The 15,837-nt window shown below is 33.2% G+C and overlaps 1 protein-coding gene across 2 annotated transcripts in view; it reads left to right on the forward strand.

Annotated features, from left to right (window-relative positions):
* The window catches only part of Snx17 (sorting nexin 17), a 73,852-nt gene that overhangs the window by 55,551 nt on the left and 2,464 nt on the right, over positions 1-15,837 (forward strand). The gene's annotated exons all lie outside the window — the stretch shown is intronic.

Consider the following 15,837-nt stretch of genomic DNA (forward strand, 5'->3'; position numbering starts at 1 on the left):
ACACGCGCCTTCGGGAAATAGTTTTAGAAATTATCATCTTTTGTTATGTCTGCGAGAAAGGTGAAATATTCATGTACGTTTCAAAAATCGTACACAGTTGACTTTCCTTCCATTATTTCCTCAAGGAAATGTAATAAATTTGCGATGTGTACCGCCTGTCGTTGCGATTTTCCGATTTCGCATGGTGGAAGAGCGGATGCCCTCTAGCATTTTGAAATTTCATTTTCAAGCATGCATTCTATGACAAAAAGCTGTTAATCCATTGCATTCTCTCACCTCTTAAAGTATGTTCCATTATTTTTGAAACATAATATGTAATGGAAGTAATTTTGTGGTCTATGTTTAAAGATAATTTATTGCCTGTTTTGTAGTTTTTAAAAATTATTCATTGTCATATAATGTTTAATCTGACAATTTTTTCGACTGGTTGATTGAGGATGAAGTCATTTATTTTTCTAATAATGCTTTTATAAAAATATTTTATTACAAGAAAAAACATTTTCAGATAAAAATGTGAATGGTGTTTTAAAAGTTGTGTAATATTTGTACACATTTGTTGCTTAAAATGTTAATTGTGTGATATCTTGTGTAATAATTTTAATATGTTTTGCAGTTTACAATATAGTTGGGTCTATTCTCTATCCAAAATCTTGTGAGATTAATTCAGTGTTTCTGTTTAGAAACAAAATTTGGAGCATTTTGAATTTCCACCCTTCTTGATCTAGTAATTGAGATTAAAGCTTAATTTATTTTATTTGAATTTTCACTGAGATATAAGTGAAAATTGTTTTTAAACCTTCATTGACAAAGACTTCTCATATGTTTTTGGTTTCAGAATTTCTGATTTTTCCATTTTATTTTCTGACAAACAGCTTGAAAGTTTTCTTGTTAAAAAATTCTTAATTACCTGCATGGTCTTCAAGGGCAATATGAATCTCCACATCTGTTATTAACATATTTCTTTGACCCATGTATGTGATCGAGAATTGATAAAAATCAGGTTTGATACCTGCTGGATTTATGTGTTTCAAGAATTAATAAGTCAAAAAAAGTACTATATGTACAGAATACTCTGTTGTAGTGGTCTCAAACTCAAATTGCATGCGAGTTGAATACAAGATCCGAAAGCAGCTGATGGACTGTTTTTCTTTTCTTTTCTTTTCTTTTTTTTTTTTTTAACAAAATGAGTGTGAATTTGTTATATATATATACAGGATGTTTATAAAGTCTCTGTACATTTCTGAGAAATACATTTTAATTCCAGTTTCTTTGAACGTTGGAAAGAATAGCTATTGTTTGTGCCTCTACATGCGGATTAACATATCAACAGATGCAGGACGACTTTGTTCACAATTCTGAAAATATGCCCCTACCAGAGCAGCTATTACCTTGGCAGAGTTGCCAACTCTCCCGATTTAGGCGGGAGATTTAGATCCCGATTTAGGTGTGAGAGTGATTTTCCACCACTCTCACACCAACCTGATTTACAATATATTTCTCCTGACTTTTTCTTATTCTTAAAATTTCTCACGATTTTTATGGAACTTGGCTTAATACTTCATTATATGAACAAAAAATTTTTGAACAGATTTCCTGTGTTATTTCATTTAGTCATGGAACATGATGATATTCATGTTGCCACTGATAATATTGCAGTTGTAATTTTGCAGTTTACAATTAGAAAACTTGGATGAAGTTATAAAATCAGTTATGATTGACATCTAGTGCAGTTTAATTGGAAAATTGAAAGGTGCTGATGGAATTTTAAAATATAGTGAACTGTCTAGAATTATGTTGGCCATTTTGACAGTTCCCCATAGTAATGCAGAGTGTGAGAGGATTTTCAGTGTTGTTGCGAAAACGAGGACTAAATTTAGATCTAATATTAGTGATGATGCATTAGGAAAACTTTTATTAGCAAAAGCAGGCCTATGTGGCAATTGCTATGAACAAAATTATGAAGTTTCTTTCTTAACGAAAGCAAAATCTGCTACTGTTCATAACATTTGTACAAAAACTGATTAAAGTGTCTTTTTTTTTTTTAACGATGCAAGTAATAAAAATTTTTTTATATGTAAGGTATTTTTGTGTTGCTTGCATTTAAGAATTAGTAACTATTTAAAGTTAATTCATTATTAAAAACTATATTTTTATCATTTAAAAAGTCTTTTTAACATTGTGAAAAATCTCCTGATTTCTTAACAAAATCTCCTGATTTTTGAGTGTCATAGGTTGGCAAGTATGCCTTGGTAAATAAATTCAAGCAAACTGGTAGTGTTAAAGATGAAGACCGTTCTGGGAGATCTTTGGTAATGCCACAAGTTGAGCAAAGCAAAAAGAAGCGATTACACGTAACCCCAGGCATCTACACAAACAGCTGGGAACTCAGTATTTCGCATACTACTGTTTGAAAAACTCTATGCTGTCATTTAAACAAGGATGCCTACCACATTCAAACTGTGCATAAGCTTGAAGCCGAGGACTCTGCAGCTCAGCAAGCCCTGTATTATGATATGTTAGAAGCTGTGAAGAATAAGAACTTAATGGAGAATGTCCTCTTTAGCGACGAAGCCACATTCCATCTCAGTGGCCATGTTAATAGGCATAATTGCTGAATGAGGGCTGATGAACAACCAAACGTATTATAGGAATCTCGGGGAAATGCACTTAAAGTTAATGGGTGGATTGGAATAACTAAGTGTAAACTCTGTGGACCTTTCATGTTTGCAAAAAGGACCATCACTGGAGAAATTTATCTCGATATTTTGCAACAGTATCTTGGGCCACAGCTAGTAGATGGCATTATTGATACTGTTGTTTACCAACAGGATGGTGCACCTCTCCATTTTCCCATTATTGTCCGTAATTATCTTAATGAAACTGTTCCTCATAGTTGAATTGGTCCTGGCTCTAAACGGCTTTGGGCTCCACGATCACCAGACTTTTGCCTATGGGATTTTATCAAGTCCAAAGTGTACTGAGCAAAGATTGCGAACATAGAAAGATTAAACCAGTCAATTATGGCTGTAGCAGCTGAAATTATGCCAATAACTTTATATCGGCCTGTGCCGGAGTGTAGTGGAATGGTGGCAGTTGTGCCTAGACACTCAGGGGGGGGGGCACATTAAATTTTACTAATGTGTTCTATTTTGTTACATTATATTGCATTACAAATAACTTATATGCCTGTCTGTTAAAGTCTGTTTAAGCAAAAATGCATACAGACCGAAAAGCCGTTTTCATTAAAATTGATAAACATACTGTGTGTATATATAGATATGTGTGTTTATGCGTGCGCACGTTAATATATATATATGCACATATATGTACATTATATTATATTTGTACATTATATATATACATTAATATAATATAATATATCAAGCAACGTAGTAATTATAATTTTAATAAAAACAATTTTGGTGTAGAAAACATCTTGCGCAATATGCTGCAAAATAAGTAAAATATAAAAATTGTAGTAAGCTCGCCTAAAAGTTACCAAGAGCTGCTGCTCCAAAAAGTTCAACACGTTTTAAAAAAATTAATACATATGAAAATCAAACCATTAGACATGTAAAACATTAAAAAAAAACAGAATCAAATAAAAAGTTAAGCCGAAAATTGTAAATTAGCCCAATTCGACTTCCAAACTGGCTTTTCAAGGAAAATTTCAATTATTTGAACGTCGAATCAAGCTAACTCCATTACGCGTTTCGCCGAAACAGACAATTGAAACTTTTTCGCTACAAAAATTTTTTTAAAATTTTAGACAAAGTGTCTTGTAAATTTTAATAGTCTCAATTCTCTGTTCCAATTTCCCGACGCGTCCACACAGAATGACACATTAAGGTGTTAAAATATGTTAAACAATACCTAAACTTCCTAAATCTAGACTAAAATCACAATTAAAATCAAAATAAAAACGAAAATAAATAGCGGTGAGCTATTAGTCCTAAAAATACAAAAACATACGGGCTGGGCCTGCAAGCTTAAAGATTAACAATTTAATTTTTAAATTATAGATTTTAGAAATCTGTAATGAAAAACTGTAATTAAAATAAAATAAAACAAAAATTAAGATGAGAACAAACTAAGTGGGTCTTGCTAAGACCAAGAAAAAGTTGTAACAAAAGAAACAAAATCTGACCTGTGGCGATGCAAAGCTGTCTCTCTTAAAACTAGTAGAAAAATGGCTGCAATTCTTTCTGTGTCCTTCATTTGAATGACGTATGTAAGGGGGGGCGAAGTTCTGTGGGCATTTAGCCAACCCAAAGAGATTTTCGTTATCTGCAACTCGTCTCCTATCATCGAAGGGGGCTGGAAACCTCGGAAAAACGTGTAAAGATCTCAAAAATGGCGCTTGGCTTGTAGTAGGATGGAAAAAAATTTTTTTCGAAGTGAAAATGGCTAATTCAGCTAAAACTACAAAAACTTGGCCATTAAAGCAAGAGTAAAAGGAAAAAAAGTCATTTGTTAAAAAAGTTGTAATTCTTCAAGCTAGCGGGCGATCAAGCTACTATGAAAAACAAAAAAAGCCCGATTTGTTAATAAAATATAATATAAATATAATGTATATGTATGTACATTATATATTATGTTAATATATATATATAAATATACACAAACATACACTCACACACACATATATATTTGGCAGTCGGGAATTTTGAAGAATCACAAAAATCACTTGATATTCCAAGGTATACTTGGGGCACTTCACAGTGGGGACTAATCTGCACCCCACAATTTTGATGATGGCGCATTACATTTTAAACAAAAGCAGCAAAGCAAGAGTGTCAAGTTGGCAAGCCTTCAGCCAGCAAGCACAAGCAGAGAAAGAAAGAGGGTGGGGTAGGATTGCAACAATATTTATAATAAAATATTTCGTTAAGCTGATTGGCTAAAATTTATAGGCAATGCAGAAGTTTCAAGATGACATAATGCGGAATACGTTTTGAGATATGATGCAGTTTAGAGAAAGTTATTACTAGAGACAAAGTACCCAAATTAAAAATGAGCAATTAAGAGGCATTTTAAATAATAATTTTGATTTGCACTTTTTTATGTTACACATATATATAATGTATAAAATAAAATTACTGGCAAAATTAATTAAATTTAATTAAAACCAATTGCCAGTGCCTCTTTAAATTTATAATATTTTTAATTGAACACATCCCCTGTTCAAGGATATACTTTGCACCATTTTGCATCACTCTGCAGGATGTTATGTCAGTCTTTTCCTCCTATTTCTTTGCACTGCAAAATATTCTGCCCATTCGCTGCTTAGGATTAAAGCAACAACATTTTTAAGCTTATAAATACTACTGCAGTTAAATATGCATTACTCTTTTGCCTGCTTGCTCTGCCTGGGAAATCACATCTCTTTGCTAAGCGTCATTTTTATCTAAAATGTGCACTGTGTATATAGAAATTATGAGTATATTTAGCATCCATAGCATTGTACCAGTTTAAGCATAAATGCATTTCTGAAGAATTGTTCCTGTTCAAAATAAAAATCAAGTTCTAACTATCAAGCCAGTTGTGGTTTTTCCTTGCAGTCATATGTGTGCATTAAGAAAAAAAGTGATTGGTTTCATCTTCTCTAGTCAGGTCTCTATTAAGTTTTATCAGCGTACCATTAATGCAAATCTCTAACATATACGCAGACATATTCAGGGTGAACCAAAAGTTCGTTAACACTTTAAATATTCATAAAAAAGGAAGAAATTAATATGAAGAAATGCAGTTTGCAGGAAAAACTCACAAGGAAGTTGGATTTTTTTTTTTTTTATTGGCAGCCCCCCCCCCAAAAAAAAAAATTTAGTCAAAAATGTCACCTGTAGAAGTGCTGACATGCAAGAGATTCAGCAGAATTATGCAAATTAGTCTTGCAATAAAAAGTCGTAATACACAAGGATTTCTCATTTGCTTTCAGAATGTTATCATTACCTTAGCGAGCGTTGTTGGTGAAATTGTTCTATTTGAATAGAAAGTCAGCAACTGTTGCATTTCAAAAATTTTCCACAGTGAAAAGACAAAGAATGGTCCCGTACCATGTTCTGGAAATCTTATCAAATGGTTCAAAGAAACTGGCTGTTTGGAGGATTGGCCTCTAAGACCCTTGTTGGTGAAGGGTCGAATTGCTGCGGTGGAAACCACTATTAATGATATAGCAGAGGAATCATTCATGCGGAGTAGCAGTGCTTGCGTAGCTGGAAATATATTGGATGTGCGTACTCATTTGGCATATCCTCCACATTTTATTAATTGCAATCAGTGCATGAGTTACAACCAGGAGACACAGCTATGATCCATTGCCAAGTGGGCTACGGCAAGAAATGAAAGCATACCTCATTGGTTGTTCAACGTTTTCTGGATGGATGAGACACATTTCACACTACATGGGAATGTCAACACACAGAGCATTCGTATGTAGGCATTGTTGAATCTTTGTGAATACACGACGAAGTCACTGCATCCAGCCAAGTTCACCGTCTGGTGTGGCTTCACCTCATCCTTCATTGTTGGATCATTCTTCTTTGAAGACCAATGTCCCATATCCGGCTGGAAAATGTGCACAGTAACCACTGAGAAATCAAAGATGTGTGTTATCTGTAACAAGCTTCATGCAGGATCGTGCACAGCCAAACTATGCCAATCCAGTAAAACGATTCCTGTGGAGTACCTTTGGCGAAGACAGAGTGATCAGTCGCGGTGGCAAGATCGCATGGGCTCCACGATCACACGACCTCACTCCAGTCGACTTCTGGTTGTGAGGCTATTTGAAATCAGTTGTGTACTGTTGTTCTTCCCCTTCAATATCGGCCGAATTCAAAGATTCTGTCATAAGGTTTTCACAGTTCATTCCAACATGTTGCATTCAGCTGTAAAGGGCATTGTGAATTGCCTGTGTCATACAATGTTTTGGAGGTTTTCTTGAACAATTGTTATTGAAAGAATAAATGAGTGGAGCATATTGTTGTCCTGTTCATTGTGTTTTGGGTCGTCAGCACTCTCTACCGGGAACATTTGAAACTAAAAATTTGTTCGCTGCTGAAAAAATCTGACTTCCTCATGAGGTGTTTCTTGCAAACCGCAGTTCTTTATCATCATTTCTTCCTTTTTTGTGAACTTTTAGCTCACCTGGTATATATATGCAGCGTAAGTCAAAATGAATGCCAGATTTCAAAACTTTACTATGCAAAATGGAATTAATGTATTTATTAAAAGATACATGTAGAGGTACTATAATCATGTTTTGAATGTGGTCTTCACAAATGTTCAATATTCGTTCCTTTTGTTATATGCCATACATCAAGCCTTTAACACAGTTCTTGCCAGACCTTGTGTAGTATGTCTGTATCAGTGCTGGTGATAGCAGTTGTGATATGGGCTTTCAAATCATTGTTGGACTTGTAGGCACATGATCGCAATCCTTTAGAACCCCCCCCCCCCCCCAGAATTAAGCTGCAGGGGTCGAAAAGGAAGGCCATGAGACTTATAAAGAATTATACCTACAAATTATGGAAAGAAAAATGGGAAATGTTTGATAAAAATAAAAGCTATATTAGACTAGTAACAATAAAAAAAAAAAAAAAAAAAAAAAGAATAAACATGTAATGACACAGATTTAAATAAAATTTTAATCAGTCATGCCTGTTTTCCACCATACTTTAAAAGATTTAATCTTCAAAATTCCGACATCTGCAGCAGGTGCAATGAAAGTGGCGAAGTTAAACATTTCATTGAGATGTGCCCACTTCAAAAGATGTAAGGAAAGATTTTCTCATAAATGGAACAGAAGTTCCATTTACGAGAAAATCTTTGGACAAACTGTGGAACATATTTTATCAAATTTTGACAAGGCAAGAAGATTGAGAAAGATTATGAATTATGTAGGTAATAAACAATCAGCTATGGGAAAGCCTAATCAAGCCGTAGGGCTTCTTGTGGTCAGGTGGGTTGACAGGTCTCCACAAACAAACATGTCAATGATAAGTTTGTTCCTTCCTTGCAATTTTTTATTGAGAATATTTTAATGTCCTGTTAAGTCAACAAGAAAAGCTAAACCTGTTATTCATGTATCATTATATAGCTCGTGGATGGTTTTGTTTATTTATTTTTGTGTCATGAAAATTTTGATTTGATTTATTGAATCAAAACACTGATTTAATGCAGCTGTTAGACATCACTACCTTACTTTGTTAAACTAATTATTTCTTTGCACTTCCAGTTTGTTTTCAGTCTGCACTTCCAGCAATGCAACAAACTGAATGATTTAGAGCTTGCCCCCATATATTCAATAATCTTATCTATCTGCAAACTTTTAGCACCATATTTACTACAAATATGTAACTCAAATGTATTCGCAGGCCATATAAAATTGCTTCTGGGCTTGTGGATCACTAGTTTGATTGCTTAATTCATCACAAACATAAGTGGAAGATTTTGAATAGTTATAAATGATAAAAGTTAACACATACGTTTCTGCTTCGATTCATTTACCTTTGGTTAATAGTTTGACAACATTATGATGTAATTGTATGTATCATTTTCCATGTAGCTGATAAACAACTAATTACATTTAGAAGGTAATCTTGTTGAAAAATCGTGTGAATATGTAGCAGAATTCTGTTCTTGTTTGATTTTTAATCTTCTTTTTTATTCTTGTTGACATACATTTTCTAGTCAACAAGGATAAAAAGACACAGTAAATATGTATTTAAGAATTACATTGATACTGCTACAAGTTTGAAATTTAATTTTGAAAACATACAAAGCAGCAGGCCAGTTACAAGAGAAGCAGAAAATGAAATGTGGTGTGTTCCAAAATGAAAGATGGACTCACAGATTTTTTAACTTTAGCTCACAGTCATTCAGTTTTAAGCTTTCAAAATTATTATTGGCTGAAGCCCTTGCATAAGTTATCTGCATCATATATTTAAGGTAAGAATTGTGACAGTTATTAATTTTAAAATGAGGCAATTTAGAGAGATTTATTATAAGAATATACTGTTTTTCGGATGGAGAGGGGAAACATCTAAATTAAAATAGAGAGGTAAGGGATTATTGATAATTAAAGTTAGAATTTTGCTTTACATATTTTCTATCTTACATATATGTGAGTGTTTTCTTGGAAGAAGAATTCAGCTTGTAGACATACAGATATTTTATTAATGGTTATGTGCAATGGATGTTGAAGAATTACTCGTTTCTAGAAGAAAAAGTGATGCAGTCGTAACTGATGCCTGAATACACATTTAAGTCTATATTATTGAATTGCTTCTTGTGGTACAATTATTGTCACTAATTAATTGAGTTGTGAGTGAGACTGAATCATCGGAGGCTATCTGTGCATAACCTGCCATCTTGCTTCTTCATGAGCGTCCTTTCACTACGACATTCTACCTTCATTCGGCAGCAACTGCCTGTGTTCCCAAGGGATGCGGTGTCAGTAAGAAGGTGATAATAATACCATCTTTCAGTGGGGATGGGAGGCATCCCACATATGTATTGGAAGCTGTGTCTTAGTCAAAATATACTATACAACAAATGATTAAAAATATTTTAGTCACAGTTTGGTTCTAGCTGTATGAGTTTTCATATTTTAAAAAATTATGTATGGAAATGATGTTCCAGAAATTCCAGAAATCCGCGGGACCAGAGGTTGTGCGGATTTTGCAGATTTCAGGACAGAAAAGATAAAGCATAATATTCGGACTAAAAGTTCAAAATGAATAAGGCATATTAGATACATTTAATTAAATTATCATATACATTATTGTAATAATTTATTATATGCATTAAATTATTATTACATATATAAATTGATTATATATATAATAATTATTATATATAAATTGATTATTCATTGTATTATATGTACACAGCATCGAGGTTTGCCGATTTCGCCTCATGCAAAGATTTCCAGTTTTGGATTCCGGTGTTAGAATCACCGTTGCTGTAAAAATTCAACAGCTTTTCTTTATTTTTCCATATATCATACACAATTGTGTCACAATTCCATACCATTCTGCTATAAATCGAGGAGTAGCACCTGCTTCCATCTTTTGCAGAATTTGCACTTTTTGTGTTACCGTCAATGCAACGTGTTTATGTTTCTCAACGTTGCAAGCAGTAAAATCACGAGTGCGTTTCTTATCTGTCATTATATTAAAAAGGGCTGAAATTTAAAATATTTTTAATTTATCCACAAAATATCCGGATTAAAAAAGGCAGCACTAAACAATCTCGTGAAATGAAATAACAAAGCTCAGAAAATACAACAACGTGAATCATGAACTTGAACAAAGAGTTGAGTGAATTGTCTGCTTTTTTACCTCAATGCAGATTAGAGGGAAAAAACTTATCTTATTTATTTTATCTTAATTTCTTTAACTTTTTTATATCAATAATTTGGTATTTCCATTTTGAGTCATTATTATTCGGTAATTATGACGTCATTATTCGGTTAGTATTTTTTTCTTTGATATTTTGTACTCAATGTTGCAGTTTCCGGAACCTATAAACTGAATGTTTATATTCTGAGAGGCAACGCGGATTTCAGGTCAGCGGATTTTCGGTATTTGACTGTATAAATTTTTGGGAGCTTCCATTAGAGTTCTCAAGTACTTAGTAATTTTCTTAAAAAATTAACCTCTTCATTCCCCACGTGGAGAAAATGTAGTTCCCTTATGTACTCATGACCTTGGATTATTAGACAATTAGATTCGTACTTATGTTATATTTTATAATATAAACAAAAAAGTCTTAGTATTTGAAAAAAAAATGCAAAATAAATTGATGTGCAATATTAATAATAAGGATTATAATTACATGTTTAAATAATTTCCATGGAATAATGAAATAAAACCTTAAGAATTTAAATATCGGGGCCTGTTATATATATATACCAGTTGCCATATTTACGTACAACATTTTAAGCTGCTTATACTATACGAAAAATTTCTAAATTCTGAACTTGCGTTGTAAGCATCAAGTGTTTTTATATTTGTAAATAAAATAATAAATAATATTCATAGCAATAAGGCCAACACCCAAGAGATTCTATTCAATATGGTTTTGGATTATTAGGCAATTTACACATAAAGTTTGTCGTGAAATATTCCATTTTAGTGAATCAAATATGATACGGTGGGAAACAAGTGACACTTCGCTCCTGCGTTCACATTTGATGCGGTGAGCCCTCAGAGGAAAACTGCAGCATATCATAAATGACACACTGGAGCGAAGAGGTTAAACTGTATGGATTAACATGCTGTTGTTGCTTTCCCTGTGGTTTCTGATGAAATCAAAAAAGGTCCGAAAGACCGTTGACTCTAAGAAAGTCTAGCATAAGGAGGGGATTGGAGTAAATATCCTCCCTAGAGAGGCCGTAGCAGCCTAATATGTGCTCGGCAGACACCTGATGTTCTTGGCACGTCGCTAAAAACAGGTCGACTCCGACTCCGGTTTTTGTTGGATAGTTTGAATTTGAAATTAAATTTAAATAATTGAAAAAACATTAATGACAAGCTTAGTTATTATTTTTATTTATGGATTATGTACATTAATAAATAGTTATTTTCTGTTTTATCGACATATTAATAAATAAATATAAGGTAGGAGAATGTATACGATATTTGCCATTAGTGATTAAACGGATTCATTTAGTTACAAATTTCACTGGTAAATTTAAGTAAGCAACAATAGTAATAAGAACTCCCAAAATTGATGCCATTCTTAGGAAGCAAGCAGGAAAAGGAGCAATTATTGATCAAGCAACGCGATAAGGAAGTACATATTTAATAATAAAGAGGTTGTTAGAATTAAGAACGTGTTTAGAAGATGTAGGTAACCCTAATTTTTACTAACAGAAAGAGAGTGGAATGATCTTTCTACATTGTATATAGCCACAACTTTTCTTTCTACGTTGTATATAGCCACAACAAAGCTGCAGTCTGAAGAACTGACAGGAGGCGAGAATGGAAGAATGTGATGTTTGTTCTTTCTGTATTGCAGAAGGAAATATTTCTTTAATGAAGAAAAGAGAAACTAGTTTGCTAGACTATGAGATCTTGCTGGGTTCAATATATGTAGATCCAAAATACTGAATTTTCTTGGATGACAAACGAATTAAAAAGGCAAAGAAAGCCATCTATGAACTGTTATTAAGAATGAAATTATTCTCAGAGTAATTAGAGAATTCAAATCAGGACAGTCAAACTGCAGACATTGTATTTGAGTCTTTATCATCCTCTTCCAGTGATGAATTAGATTTTGAGAAATATTTTTGGATGATATTGAAAAGACTAATGAAAATAAAGAACCAAGAGCCTTTAGCTATAAAAATGGGGAAAAAAAAAAAAAAAAAAAAAAAATAAATAAATAAATAAATAAATAAAAAAAATAAAAAATAAAAACGAGATTTCTACATTGCCCTTTGAAGAAATAGAAAAATATGATTGAGCTTGCAAGACACCTCTTTTATAACTTTTATAACTTTTAAGAACAAATTGAATCTATGGCCCTCCAACAAAGAAGATCTCACCAAAGCTATACTGTTTCTTAGAAATAACTAATGCCAGCTTTACCATTTCATAATAAATGCTAATTAATATAATTAATTTGCTGTGCCATCAATTTCTTTTCCTGTAACATCTGTTACTTCTTTTATATTAAAAAAATAAGCTGTAACCCATGTTTACATATATATACATATACAGCGGTGGCCAAAATTGTGGACACTTTTGGAAATTTTTATGTTTTTGAACTTTGTATGCTTATAGAAAAAGTTAGATTTCACAAAATGCAAACTTGTATATATCATTTAAAAAGAATTTATTACTGAATTCAATACAAAACACAAAATTCAATTATTTGCAATACAAAAAAAGTTAAACGATAATAATTATCGATATACAGATAGTGATGAATGATTGCAGTGAGTTATCAGTACTTAGTAGGGTACCCTTTATTTTTGATTACAGCTTCACATCGGCGTTTCATTGAGCTGACAAGAGTTTTAAGCTCTTCTTTTGTTATTACATGATGCCAGGAAACAATTATGGCCTCAATTAGTTTCCTTTTATTTGATGGGCGCCTCATTCGGACAAGAGTTTTCAAACAATGCCACAAATTTTCGATAGGATTGAAGTCAGGACTATTTCCTGGCCATGACAACAATTCAATGCTCTTTGTACGAAACCACTCTTTCCATATTTTGGCCGTGTGGCAAGGAGCAGAATCCTGCTGAAAAATAAACAAAGCATTGTTGGGAAAGAGATTTCTGATGGAAGGTAGAAGTTTTGGTTCTAGAATAGTGTCAATGTATTTTCTGGCATTCAGTGTCCCATTGATGACATGAAGGTGACCAATACCATCTGCTGACATGCATGACCAAATCATAACACTAACTAGGTTCTTCACAGTTGCTTGAATGCAGTCAGGATGTAGCTCTTCTCCTATTATTCTACGTCTTACATATTTTCGCCCATCACTACCGAATAACTATATATTAGTTTCATCACTCCATATAACTTGTGACCACTGATCATCTGTCCAATTAATGTGTTCCTTTGCCCACTGTAGTCTTTTTTCATTGCTGAAAATTAAGGTAAGGTTTTTTTTGTGGAATTCTACCTCTCAGTCCAACATCTGTTAATCTTCTCCTGATTGTTCTTGAACTGACAGAAACGTAACACAATAATATTACATCTCTTTCTAGGTGTCCAATCTACTCTTTTATTTGATGTCATTGCTTCTTGACTAAATATTAAAAATTTTTACAAAAATTCCTACTTGTAATTGCAGTGTATAAGAAACAGGTCCTCCTTCTACAGAACAAAGCAAAATAATGAATTGTTTCAAGTGTAAACATGATGTCAGCTTCTACTGGCAGTTACTAACATTTGATTGGTTCTCAGAACAAGAACAGTGATTGGCCAGGAAAGCTAGACATTACAAATCACTTCATAACTGTGTTTTTTATTTATATTAAAGTACATATAACGTTTTTTATATTGCAAATAATTTAATTTTGTGTTTTGTATTGAATTCAGTAATAAATTCTCTTTAATACGATATGTACAAGTCTGCATTTAGCGAAACGTAACGCTTTCTATAAGCATACAAAGTTCAAAAACATAAAAATTTCCAAAAGTGTCCACAATTTTGGCCACCGCTGTTTATATGAGGGTGTCGGAGTCTTTAAAATTTCAGGAGTTGGATTCGGTCATTTTCCCTACCAACTCCACAACCCTGATAATATGACCGCTGGCAATACGTGAGAGCACAGTTCAGGAACTCCTGTGACACTCAAGAGTCCAACCAGGCTAGCTACCCGGGTACCAGACATGGTTGGGGGGTCACCAAACGTTCCACCATGATGTGTGATGTTTTCAGAGAATATAATTCTAGATTAACATCATGATTAGTATTGTAATTGCTTAACCCATTAACCGCCAAAAGTACAAGGAATGTTTCTTTTCTCATGAAAATAATAACAAATATTAAATTAAGCATTTATAACATAAATTTACATTGAAAATAAAAGGGCTCACCAGCGGGTGAGCGGTAAAGTCGCTGAACACTGGTAGTTCGGTCCGAGGTTCGAATCCCACTGCATGGGCGATTTCCCACTGCATGGGCCAATCCTGGCTGCATGGGCATTTTCGTGGTTTTCCCCATGTGTAACGTGTACATGAGCCAGTTTCCCTTAGAAAGTCCTCCATGAAGGCATCCCTTCCCTTAGGCAGATAGCCCTCGAGGCTTTGCCATAAACACGCACACACACACATTGAAAATAAAAAAAATGCTCTTAGTGGAAAAAGCGAGTGCAACGTCAGCGGAAAAAGACTACGGATGTTTAGTGAGTAAGATTGTGCTCGTGTGATGTTTCTTTTGAGTGGAGCGCAGGATTACTTTTTAGCTGTATAACGTTTTATAAATCTACAAATCATTTTACTTTTAATTAATTTAATATTAAAATATACGTTGTATTTCTTTTACAAATACAGATTATTTCATTTGAAAGATTCAAACATGAAAAGCTTGATTACAATCATGATGTAAAGCTACATTACATACTTTGCATCTATAAACAATCTGGCTATGGTACTCTTTACAACAAAGTCTTTTGTTATCAACGGACTTTACAATAAAATGTCTACGATCTCCATCGATTTTGAATGCTGAATTTACTAGGTCTTCGTCTTGCTGATCTATTTCTGGCTAATTCTATACTCTCAATAAGAGTTTGCAAAAGGAATAATGCATTCTCATGTCTGAAATATAAAAGAGTGTATTTCCAGTAGTAAAAAGTGGTGATATTTAGTAAGTTTAGATACGGCCTCATCTCATATAATATATCAGTATTGTCAAATGCAAATTGTGCTTCATATTCCTGTACTGCAAACGTGATATCAATTCTCATACAACAGGAACAAAAATGTCCTTATCAAAAGACCAATACATTTTTTTCTTGAGGTTAAGAATGATATCCTGTAAGCAATAATATTCCAATAAATCTTCTCATATAGGCTTCAGATGCAATAAATTCTGGGCTTTTTTTTTTTTTTTTTTTTTTTCTGAGCGTATATATATGTCTGTTCAACGAGAAGAAAATAAATGTTTAAACCAAAAAGAAAATCGAAAATTTGTGCACTAGTTTTACCTTGTGTTTTGTCTTTTATAATTTCTCTTCTATCTCTTTCTTCATGTTCTGAGACATAACTAACAGTTCCTTTTTTATTCACTTCAAGATTTCAGTCTTCTGCTTTTTAAACTTTTTAGTATGACTATAACTGCTTTTAGAGGGCTGAAACTTACTTCTTA

The sequence above is a fragment of the Stegodyphus dumicola genome, chromosome 11 (assembly GCF_044657685.1).
Source record: "Stegodyphus dumicola isolate Sdum_Otavi_A_Nest chromosome 11, ASM4465768v1".
NCBI lineage: Eukaryota > Metazoa > Arthropoda > Arachnida > Araneae > Eresidae > Stegodyphus > Stegodyphus dumicola.